The sequence below is a fragment of the Pinus tabuliformis genome, chromosome 6 (genome assembly GCF_031772625.1).
Source record: "Pinus tabuliformis cultivar Carrire ecotype Pingquan chromosome 6, CPIR1, whole genome shotgun sequence".
Taxonomy (NCBI): Eukaryota; Viridiplantae; Streptophyta; class Pinopsida; order Pinales; family Pinaceae; genus Pinus; species Pinus tabuliformis.
In genome coordinates, this window is record NC_142292.1 from 836,970,535 (window position 1) to 836,983,501 (window position 12,967).

Consider the following 12,967-nt stretch of genomic DNA (forward strand, 5'->3'; position numbering starts at 1 on the left):
TTCATTATATTTCACTCTTTACATAAAGTCAAAAAGTCCATACAACAATTCGCTATCCAATTCACTAAATCTTAATACAAATAAGCATGCCTACAACACACTAGTAATGCAAACCAGCTCTGATGATAATGCAAATTAAACACCTATTAAATCTCATCATAATAACTCACCAAACCCTTCTATTAACAGGCAGGGACTAGCGCCACAATAGTGGCTCCTTGTTATTTAATGTAAGAGCATGTGACGATAAGGGGAAAAGTGGGGCTGGTTACCAGTCACACAGAATCATTATCATTTTTTTTATGTATTTGGGACCATTGTTAGAGATAATCAATCGACATGCAATAATAAACACAATTAACTATGAGCTCACTAGTTATAAGAGTGTCGCGGCTATGAAATGTAAGAATAGCTTTCGGAGGGAGAAACGAAGGCCAGACAGCCTGTATGCTGTAAGTAAATATAAACAAAATTCTGTTTTCAAGATATCTCTGCCATTAAGTTTACCTCGTTTCTTGTTCCTTCGATGAGACCCGTATGGTGGCGTTATTTTACACTATTTTCATTTTATTTTAATAAGATCTGATCTTCTGTACACGGCTCTATTGTGCTGAGGTAGGTTCCAGAAATATTTGGAGAGCATTATTGTGACGTTTTTAGAATAGAATTAATTATGGCGGGGGAGGGGGAGAAGCCATGGGAGATGGTTTTCAAAGCAGGGCGATTCCCAGTTGAAATACGCGACACCAGGAAGCTTGGATCCACCGCAGCACCGCCACCAAAGCCGCTGCTTTTACGTTCCCCAGCCAAAGTGGAGAGTACCCTGTTCTCCTTTTGTTCCACGGTTTTATGATCCCCAATACCTCCTACACCCAACTTCTCCAGCATGTAGCCTCCCATGGCTACATCACAGCTGCCCCTCAGGTATACTATACATTCATTGCGTCTGCATACATATATATATATAGATATAGATATTCACTAGGGATCCTCGCCATTCATTTATTATTATTATGTGCAGATGTACATATTGACGGGAGAGAATGCGGAGTCGGAAATAGACGACGCGGAGGCCATTTTCAACTGGCTACCGGATGGCCTATCTTATTATCTGCCCGACGAGGTCCGGCCAGACATGGAGAATGTTGCTATCGCGGGGCACAGCCGCGGTGGCAAAGTAGCATTCGGTTCGGCCCTCCGTCTAGCTGCGCAGAAAACAAAAATAAAGTTGTCGGCCCGGTGGGGATAGATCCAGTGGACGGCACGGGCCGTGGCCAGCAAAGAAAGCCGCCGATTCTGACTTATAAACCCCACTCCTTTGATCTTCACTGCCCGACCTTAGTGATCGGTTCGGGCCTGGGGCCGAAGTGGAACCTTTTAATCCCTCCCTGCGCTCCTGAGGGAGTAAGCCACCGTGAATTCTTCAACGAGTGCTCCAACCCATCTTATCATTTCGTGGCGTCAGAGTTCGGACATATGGATTTCTTAAACGACGATACTGGACCCCTCACTTTCGTCTGCAAGAACGGGGTGGCGCGGGAACCCATGCGAAAGTTTTCCGGTGGAATTATGGTGGCTTTTCTGGATGCCTGCCTCAGAAATGATTCCGAGGCTTTCGACCACCTTCTCCTGCATCCCAGGGACGCCCCAGTCATACTCGAACAGCCGCAGTCCTTCGTTTCCAAAACTTACAAGCTTATCTCTAAACTTTAGATGCAGTACTGAAATCTCTGGTGTCTCTGAAAGTTTGAAGGTTCTGTCTTCTTTTTCAACAATGTATTTGCTGCCTCTAAGGCCAGTTGTTGCCTCTAAGATATCCAAGGTTTGCTGTTCTTTTCGAGTATGCCTCATGGACGCCCATATGTGAAGTGCAGTACAATAAAATCAAGAATAAAGTACCTTCTCTAATGCGAGTCCTTCACTGAAGCGGAGGTCTGGTAGCTTTTAAAAAGCAAAAACATGGTTGATCTCATATATATATATATATATTATATATTATAGAAGTAGAAATAACTTTGTTTAATATAGCATGTAGTTATACGCTGGTGTTTTTATGATGGGTTTGGCTAAATAGATTTAAGCAATAAGATCTTTTGATTTTGGTCATCTCCCCTCTAACAAATATTTTTAACACATGGCACTTTCACTTGCATGGTCAGGCTGTACGTTGCAAAAAGTTGCGGGGGAGTTTTTGTTAAGTTTAATGTGTCAATAAACTTTTCTCGCAAAAAACAAGACAAAAAGCACAAGGAAAAATACAAAAGCATAAAGCTAAATTTAACTTCATTAATGATATGGATAAATCCCAATTTTAATGGAGAAATGGCAGGAGGGCCGACCTCAAATTTCACTTCTTTCAATCCGTCTTTCATTATTATACACCCTTCAATCCAAGGATGAACCTTTTGGAAAATTCAACAAATTCAAACCCTTAATGAAACATTGAGGAGGGATTAGGTATATCAAGATTGATGGTGGAGAATATACACCATTCAATTCAAGGATGAATTTTTTGGGAATTTTTGGGAAATTCAAATTTTTAATGAAACATTGAATTAGGTGTATCAAGATTGATGGTGGAGGAGAATATATGAGTGCTTCACTAGTACGTGTCCACTATAGTTCGGGTGTGCTTCCCGCATTTTCTATGCTTTGAGGACACTTAGGGATACTTTTCCCACACCACATTTTAAGGGAAACTTGGGGAAATGCATGGGTAAAAGAAAAATGGAAGCGCATACATGGTGTACATAAATTCTACATAGAAATTATTTGTACATTGCATTCAAAGTCAAATTATAGAGCCACATAAATAATGCTCATGAGATCCATCAGATTTCAAACAAGGAGAATATTGTTGAGAAAATATCTCAATAATACTCAACAACCAACAACCCAATCCTACCTATTTACTAACGTAAGTGTTATTTCCAAGTGCCCCTTTTAATGCTTATATTCACATCATTACAAAGATTAATACAAAAATTACAAATTACGATTCACATGTCTCATGTGTCGAACTGGTCTTCCTTAACACTTATCCCCAATCTAAAGTCTCCTGGACAACGCTCTTTTCACCACCACAATCTTCGAGTTTCCCATTCAACTCATTTAAGACAATCTATAGTTGCTGCGAAACACAACAAAATACATCAACAAATAACAGACTCAACATAACCCAATCAATATATATTCTCGTGATACCGAACAACCTTGAGAAGCATTAACTTGACCATATTTATTTGTTCTATACAATTGGTTCTACACTTCATAATTTACAAACCAAAACATAGCACACTTTAAAATACATTAAACAAATCTATGCTGCACAATCTAATCACGCATAGATGTGGAAATATGGAAAGATCGAACAAGCCCTTACTTTGCATTCAATGACAATCTCAATGGAATCAAATCAATCCAAACTAACTTCATTTTACGGTGGTCTGCCACGTAAGCTTGTTGAACTGATCAATGGTGCATGCGTGGAGGTTTCCTCCCTGATTTGCTACTATTTCCAATCAAATCAAATTTGCAATCCATTAATGGAACACACATATGGATAACCCGAGATCCATCACAAATTCTCTGGATTCACTATCATCCCGTAATTCTTTTGGTTGCAGTGTTTCCACTAGATGGGGTCATAATCGGTTGAAAAATACTTCATGTTGGCTTTTCTTCTCAAAAAACGAGTCACAAAAAATGGATTTAAGCATGTCCCCTGATGTCCTTGTCTCGTTCTATGCCTTGTGTTATAGCTTTAGCCTTTGAAGCACTCAAAAAGGCCAGGAGGATGGAAACGGTGAGTAAACATTTCCCAATAGACTCATTAGTCACTCCGACATAATGTCCCCTCGGTCACATTGGAAAGAAGCTCATATAACGTACTCCCTTTGGTATGGCGTGCTCTCTATTGACAACTTAAAGGACAGGAGACCTTATATTGGCAGGAAATGGCGGCAGCTACAGTTGCAACGGCCATAGAGTCATTCGGTACAGGCCTCCCTTCATATGGCGAGTAGCTGCTCCAGATCTGCACCACGTATGAATAGGATTCATCACCCCACAGTCTTTGATCCAATTTCAAGATTACATTAGTTTCGTTTTTACAAATACAGGCCCAATTTTAACTCCTTCACAGTGTTTGAGCGAGACAATCATCAATGCAATGTTCCAGACAACAATCACGATAATGGGTTTACACCAGACGAAACAACCATAAGAGTCGTGCACAAGATCAACACACAACACAAACACTATTACACCTGCATATCCTGGGCCCTCCCTTATGGGAATGATCCCGAAAAGGGCTCTAATACCAACAAGAAAATGAAGGAGTAGACATGGTGTACAAAATTTCTACACAAAAACTATTCATAAATTGCATTCAAAGCCAAATTACAAACCACGTAAATAGTGCTGATGAGATCCAACAAATTCTAAACAAGGAAAATGTTGTTGAGAAAATATCTCAACAATACTCCAACAACCAACAACCCAATCCTACCTATTTACTAATGTAAGCATTATTTCCAAGTGAAAAATAGCCCATCTTTCAGTTGGGTATATTTTATACACCCAATATCATTTGTGTTATTCATTCAAGTGATTATATGATTCTTAATAAAAGAAATTTGCCTAACGGAAATATCAAGAGTTCCACTCTCTCCAATATCCTGGTTTTTTTGTTCTCTCCTCGGTACTTGTTCTTGTGTTGTTGTTTTTTTGTTCACTCCCTAGTACTTGTTCTTGAGTTGTTTTTATCTTTAGGGTGACATCTTTGTTATGAATTTGGGTCTTAGACCGTTATGTTATTGTTGTTTACATGCACAATGGAAATAAACTAGCTCAGACGATGATAGTTTGTCTCTGAGAAGAGATGTGATGACTACATGTCTTTTGAACTATGTTACAATGAGGCTCGAAAGCCTTTTTATCATAAAGAAGAACTGTGAAACCATAAAGAAGAACTGAAGCGCCAAACAATTTTGGGCCCCGTTAGGGTAAGTTGGACCGCCAACTTCCCAGGGTCATAACTTTGGCATACGACCTTCATTTGGCTACCTCGTCTCAAATATATCCACGAGGAGGCAAAAAGAGAATTTGTAAGAGAAATTCTGGCACTTTTTTAGTGTCTCAATTTTTCCAGAAAATATTTTTTAATACCTCAAAACACCTCCAAAAGTTTAGGACTTGAAAAAATGCCAAAAATAGAAAGTTGTGCTATAATTAAGGAAATTAAAAAGAAATAGTGTTGGGGTCCAAGTAGAATAGGCAGGTGCCACCAATATCCAACTAGATCAGTCCTCCCTCTTAGAAAGGAATTATACCCATTACATTGAGCACCACCATGAGATGGGGGAAATTCTGTTGAACTTGGTCCCTGGTGAGCCACTTGCCTTGGTGTAGGATTTGGCCAGCTTTGACAACCCGATACAGTTGGACCTGAGTTGGAAAGTGTTCTGGATTTGTGTGTCCATGATCCAGTCAACTGTGGCCTGTTCCATGTAATATGGGTTTAATTTTGTTGGTGTTATTTGTTCAGCAATGTTTGATATGTCTAGCAATAATGGGAAGTATGGCCGAAGGTGGTCCACATTCAACACTGGGTACAGGCCAAGGAATGGGGGAATGCTAAGCTCAAAGCATTGTCTCCCACAACCTTGGTGATGGTGTAAGGCCCGTATCAAAGTAGTCGAAGCTTCCTATGGGCTTCGAAATGGAATTTTTTCTGCAAATGCACCCAAACTTTATCACCAACTTGAAACTTATGTGGCACCTGATGTTGATCATGTCCTTTTTTGTACTTGGCATTGGCTTTATCTAAGATGTCTTGAACCTGTTGGAATATGTGTTAGATGCATTCAATAAAACTGGTTGTTTTATTATCCTCAGACTGTACATGTGTAAATTTTGGTTGTGTAGTTGAATGAGGCATGACAACATTAATCACACACAATGGTTTAAATCCCAGACCCACTTGAAAGGGACTGCGGCCAGTTGAGCTATGGAGAGATTTATTATAACTATGTGACACATAAGGAAATATCCCATCCCAGGTTCGTGGATGCTTGGAGTTGTAGATGTGTAGTATATGCACTATCATCTTGTTGAGAAACTTTGTATGGCCATTAGTCTGGGGATGTAGTGCAGTTGACTTGGTTAGATTATAGTCCAATAATGACCAGAGACTCGACCAACATTTCCTCAGAAACCTATTACGCTAATTAGATATAATGGTCTCTGGGATCCCAAAATGTACCCACACTCGTTCAAAGAAGACTTTGGCAGTGTCCTCTATTATGATACTCTTCTTGCAGGTTGCTAATATAGCTATCTTAGGAAATTTATCCATGACCACAAATACACAGCCATTGCCATGCTTGGTAGAAGGCAGGCTAGACAAATAGTCCATGGTTATGGATTCCCTGTGCTAGCTGGGAGTAGGTAGAGGAGTATGCATGCCTTGTCTTTTTATGGTTGGCTTGATGATGGCATAAGCAGTGTAGGATCTGATATATTTTCCAACATCTTGTCGTATTTTTGCTTAATCAAAATACTTCTGTAGTATTGGCATAGTTTTCTCAACACTAATTTCTCTAATAATCATTGCGCCTTCATTATTGCTTGGAGCACTGTGACTCTTTTTGTTTTCACTTGTAACTTTTGTCAACAAGATCTCACATTTGATGGCACCTAGATGCCTGACAAATAGGCCATTTGGATCAATGTTTCATGAGCTTTCAGTTTCTTTTAAATTAAAACAATGCAAAGTCTTGGAAAACTCTACAAGGTGGTTTCCATTTTCAAGGTTATTCACCCATCGGTAAATGCTAAAGAAATAAATTGTTTCTTTTTTCTCTATTCAATTTTAACCTACCAATTGTAGTATTTTTTACAGACTTTGACAACAAAATACCTTTCCATATCAATTCTTGGAAGCAATAGTGGTTTACCTCAAAACCCATAAGCTCGAATAATTGTATTATTTTCTCTTTCTGCATGTATTCTTTCCCTAAAGGAAAACTTGTGTTTCGATAGATATTCAATGGGTTTCTCATCCATTTATCATGCAAATAAATTTATTTACAAAAATATCTTGCATTAGATAAAAATTTGAAATAACTTCTTGCTTCCACAGTATGGGATAGTAGAACTTCATCATTTCTTTGTCAAAATTGAAATTAGGGTTATGTGGCAACTCATCAAAACTTTGACTCGACATGAGGGTTGTTATCAGATACGCCATCATAAAAACCTATCGCTCAGGTATAAATGTACTAATTGTAAACATATTTAATTTGAAACAAGATCGGCCCAGGCGAATATACAATTTTTTATATGAGTAATATAGCACATATAGGATGGATGTTGGCACACTAGTCATAGTTTATTGGTCCATTAAATGTGTATATAACCAACGTAACTCTCTAAATGGTTCTCTAAACAAAGTAATATCTAGAGAGGAAAGATCAGAAGGAACCTCATAAACTGGAGAAGTGAACTCTTGTATGATTTTCAAGCCACCTGCCTGTGATATTGAAAAAATATTTTCGTTTTACAAATCTGACCGCATATCTAGAAGTAGCTTTAATATCCTCTTGAATGTCTCTGAACTCAAAGAAATACCCATATCATTAGTTGATAGCCTAATTGGTTTTTTTTCTTAAATCAAATTTCTCTACACATAAATAAATGATTTCTCTGAAATCAAATACCTCTGGAACACATGCAACATTCACTAATCTGATAGACAAAATATTATCATTATTCTTCTCTTGCACAAACAAATTCACATATCATTGATACAAATTCGACCACTGAAAGCTTTGATAGACAAGTGCAAGTGAGTTAATAATATCAATGCAAATAACTTCTTTCCTTTCCCTTGAAGCCATTTTGGCAATGAACTTTTAAAATTTTCTATCAACCAACAATGTTTTCAATGCGTTATAGTTATAGATCAATGATATGCTAAACAACTACTACTATTTTGCCTGTGAAATCCTTTCCATAGGGCACTTCCAATATATATCAATTCAATATAGCAAATTGTGCATTTACGACAAATTGAAAAAATAATTCACATAATATAACACGTGATAATTCTGGCCAAAACATTATTTCGACATGATTTTTAGAAAACCAAGCACAGTTTTTTGGAAAATCATATTATAGTTATCAAACTATAAGATTTTCGGTATCAGAGTAACAATTGATAGTGTTAAATTTTCTTCCTTTTTTCATTTTCGGTATATGTTACTATTATGCGTTTGAAATGTGTTTGATAGAACATTTTGATTAAATGGAAGTTAAAAACCAGCAAATCATATGTTTCCGAGAAATAGAAGAAATAGTTTAAAAACAAATCTCGAAATTCAGAAACCAATTACTCCATGTATGAAACAAACTAAAGTTATTTTTTTTCAAATAATGACAACTAACTTATTGGCTGTCAACAATCACATCCATTACTATATCGATGTCAATTTATAGGTAATAGCGTTTACGTTCCCGATTACTTGTCGATCCATTCATTTGCCAAAAGTGTACTAAACCATTAATGTCATTATGTTGTGTACGAAAATGATGAAACTACACTCTTCACAATGAAAGCAATTTTTTTTTTTTAAATTTCTTCTTCTTCTTCTTTCACTTCTACATAATGAAATTCTGTAATTCCACCTCTTTTCCATATGCAGTGTACACCTCTCGCATTGATTACAATCACCGGTAAAACTCTAGCTGCAAGTTTCTTATTAGTTAATTTTTGTAATTGCTAAAATTTATTATTAAATAATGTTATTTAATTAATAAAGCTCATAATGAAACAAGTTTCTATATATAGCATGAGTTATGTAAATACTTAATTCCGTAGATGCATTTGTTCCTTGCATATATTATGCACATGCCACCAACGACTTAAGTACAACTAGTTTTTTACTTAGTAACACTTTACAAATACACATCTACAATTGGCTACTATAACTTTTACGACTTACAATATAATCTTTAATATGAGTTCCGCACAAGAAAAAGATTCCCACAATAAAACAGGTTTCTATCTTTAGTACAACTTACTTAAATACTTATTTTCTTTAAATAAACAAATTGTATATGTCTACAAGAAAATTACTTAGAAAAATTGGTGTACATTTTACCATTGCAAAATGTAATATGAAGTTTTTTCACAATGCTTCAAAAAAATAGATACCATAGTTCAATGTATAATTATTATTGTGAACATATGTTGTTGTGTGGAGCTTTTACTCCAAGCAACTTCCTCTACTTAATGCAAAATTTTATCCTAATACCAACAGAATGAAAGCTGCATACAGTGAAACATTGATGTGTGCCATTCTAGCTTTTGTACATGCATTCATAAATAAAGAACACTGGAATAGCATAGTCATGCTTTCTGTCCAAACAACTTTCAATAGTTACCAACATAGTTACAAGAAGTGTAATTGTATTTGGATTCAAATGCTAATCACAACAAATGCAATAGATACAACTTCACATGTAAAACATTATCTAAGAATTATTAAAATAACTGGTAAAAAGTTCTAGTATTATAACATAGTAAACATAAATAAATTTTAATTATTATTCATTACAAAACAGTAGCTAATATATAAAAGCTCAAAGAAAATACTGGAAAACAGGTGTTCAATTATTGTTTATGTATAATGTTCGACAACCCAGGTCCATACAACTTCCCATGTCAAACGTTATCTCACAATTGTATACAAAAGTAGTAAAACTATCAAGAAATAGAAAAAACAACAATCATAATTCAAATAACTTATGATTACACAACCATGGTCCAGGAAATAGTGTTTTGTTGCATAAAGCATTTATGAAAATGTTAATATTTCAATCATAAATCTAAATGCATTTGTCCCAATGACAGTTGCGATTGAAACTCCGTTAACTGTAATCTCCAAAAGTCACACACAACAGGTAACAAGGAATTACATTAAGGAATTAGAATATTCCATTATAACACACACATAAGATTTAAATAATAAAATGTTTTGACGACAAAAAATGTTCCAATGTATTAAAACACTTACAATATGAAAAATTATAGTATGATATTCTTCAACCCTTAGCTATCTCTTGCAGTCAGGCTTGCTGCAATGAATTCCTTCACTTTAGCTTGAATGAAGTCTTTCATTGGAGAATGATAATTTCCTGCTAAACACGTTCATTAAATATCTCCTGCTCAATTTCTTTTTCTTCTTCTTGCAATTGCAAAACCGAGACATAGTACTCTTCATTGGCACCAACAAAAGTAATTAGCCATTTGTTAATTTTTTCCGCACTAAAATCAATTATATCATGGAACTTCGTTGTATGTGATTGTTTTAGAGTCTCCAAATCAACCATAAGCTTCCCCTTTGCAAATAATCTAGATTCTTATGTAATATATGGACCGTTTAATTCTTGAACAATCGATATCACCTTGAGATACGCATATTCTCTTAGATTTTCTATATCTCCACACCCAGAAATAATGTGTAGCAATGTTTATATTTGTTGGTTGTGTGTTATATTCTTTCCATGATTAGCATGATGCGTTGTACGTTGTACCGGGTGTAGTGCCCCCCGATTTTTTTTTTTATGCAGACCCAAGGATGGGGGCAGACCCAAAGATGGTGGACAAAACTACCTATGGTTTTGTGCATGGGTTTTACACATGCTTTTGGGCATGATGGTTTTCTACCCATGGTATTTTTGTAGATCCGGTCAACGGAACTATGGTAATGTTCTAATCCAGGGTTATGGATTGGGGTTTATGAATGCTTCGGCATGTATATATATTTATTGTAACATTGAAAATAATATAATAAAAAAATCATTCTCCAACTCTCGGTTTTTGGATCCAAGGGAAAATCTCTGTGTATATTTGTTTTATGTTCTTGCCATTGTATATTTTTCTATTTTTAAGAATTCGTTTGCAGGTAATTTATGTAGAGGGTTAAAACCTACATTTGGTATCAGAGTTGTTTCAGCTTCAAGGCGATGCATTTGTTGCTGAGGGGTTTTTCTTAGACCTGTGATAGACCCTATTATAGTGGGAGATCTGCAAGATTGATTCTTGTGGTGAAACAAGATGATGAACAACAGAAATATAGAGATCGAGAAATTCAATTAAAAAAGTCTTGAGTTGTGGAAGCTCAAGATGGAGTATCTCTTGGTGGATAAAGATCAATGGATTATGGTAGATGGAGGTACTAAACCAATGGAAATGTCAGCAGAGGACTGAGCGAAGTTGGATCGAAAGGAAAAGAGCAAAATATGGTTGTGTATCTCAGATTCAGTATCGTTGAATGTATTGGGGGAAGCGACATCGAAGGCTATGTGGGACAAGTTATGGAATTTATACCAATCTAAGTCTCTGTTGAACAAACTATTACTGCAGAAAAAGTTCTATAGCCAGTTGAGCTATGGAGAGCTTTATTATAACTATGTGACACATAAGGAAATCTCCCATCCCAGGTTCGTGGATGCTTGGAGTTGTAGATGTGTAGTATGTGCACTATCATCTTGTTGAGAAACTTTGTATGGCCATTAGTCTGGGGATGTAGTGCAGTTGACTTGGTTAGATTATAGTCCAATAATGACCAAAGACTCGACCAAAATTTCCTCAGAAACCTATTATGTTAATTAGATATAATGGTATCTCGGATCCCAAAATGTACCCACACTCGTTCGAAGAAGACTGTGGCAGTGTCCTCTATTATGATACTCTTCTTGCAGGCTGCTAATATAGCTATCTTAGGAAATTTATCCATGACCACAAATACACAGCCATTGCCATGCTTGGTAGAAGGCAGGCTAGACAAATAGTCCATGGATATGGATTCCCTGTGCTAGCTGGGAGTAGGTAGAGGAGTATACATGCCTTGTATTTTTATGGTTGGCTTGATGATGGCATAAGCAGTGTAGGATCTGATATATTTTCCAACATCTTGTCAGGTTTTTGCTTAATCAAAATACTTCTGTAGTACTGCCATAGTTTTCTCAACACCAAAGTGTCTTGCAACCTGACTATAGTGTGCCTCCCAAATCAACTTGACCCGCTCACTTGAAGGAACACAAATATGGCCCTTGTAGCATAATAATGCATCTTGGAGGTGTAAGCCTAATACTTGCTTTCCATCCACTAGCATCTAGTATGTGGTTGAAAACTCTTGATCACTTTTGTATAACTGCATCCATCCAGAGATTTCATGGTCACAAGAGTTGAGAACATTGGTCAGTGCTGCAATTGGAGGTCGACTAAGGAAATCTACAACATGATTAGTGCTACCCTTCTTGTATTTAATGTTCAAATGAAATTATTGCAGATAAGTGGAACACTTTTGATGAAGACCGTTCTATAACTTCCCTTATGTTTGTATAAAATGAAGAGGTTGGTGATCTATGTGGATGATCATCTCCTTCCCTATAATTTAAAATTTCCATTACTTGAAAACTTGCATGATAAAAATACATCTCTTTATTTTAGGTGGGGTATTTCTGAATTGTATTAGAAAGGGTCTCACTGTGATAAGCCACCAGATGCCCTTGCTTGGTGAGAAATGTACCAATCACATAGTTGGAGGCATTTGTCACAATTTCAAATGGTTGTTGTAGGTCTAGAAATGAGAGTACTAGTGAATAGCGAAGGTAGTGATGAACGCCTTCTGTTGGGACTCAGACCAAGAAAACTTTGCTTTCGCTCCACCCTTCATAACTTGAGTCAAGGGCCAAGTGATATCAGATAATCCTAACATGAACCTTCAATAAAAATTGAAAAGGCCCAAAAATCTATGAAGCTCTGTTAGAGTGGTCGGGGTTGGCCAATCCTGAATGAATTGGATCTTAGCTGGATCCACATACACACCTTTCTCACCAATGATGTATCCTATATATTGGACCTGAATCAAGGCAAAGGTGCATTTCTCCAAGTTGG

The 12,967-nt window shown here is 36.6% G+C and overlaps 1 pseudogene across 1 annotated transcript; it reads left to right on the forward strand.

Annotated features, from left to right (window-relative positions):
* Nucleotides 1-342: 342 nt before the first annotated feature.
* LOC149261468 (chlorophyllase-2-like) lies at nucleotides 343-1,781 on the forward strand (annotated as a pseudogene). The gene is made up of 3 exons (XR_016248460.1): nucleotides 343-452; nucleotides 620-924; nucleotides 1,022-1,781. The product of XR_016248460.1 is annotated as a chlorophyllase-2-like (transcript).
* The last annotated feature ends 11,186 nt before the right edge of the window (nucleotides 1,782-12,967 follow it).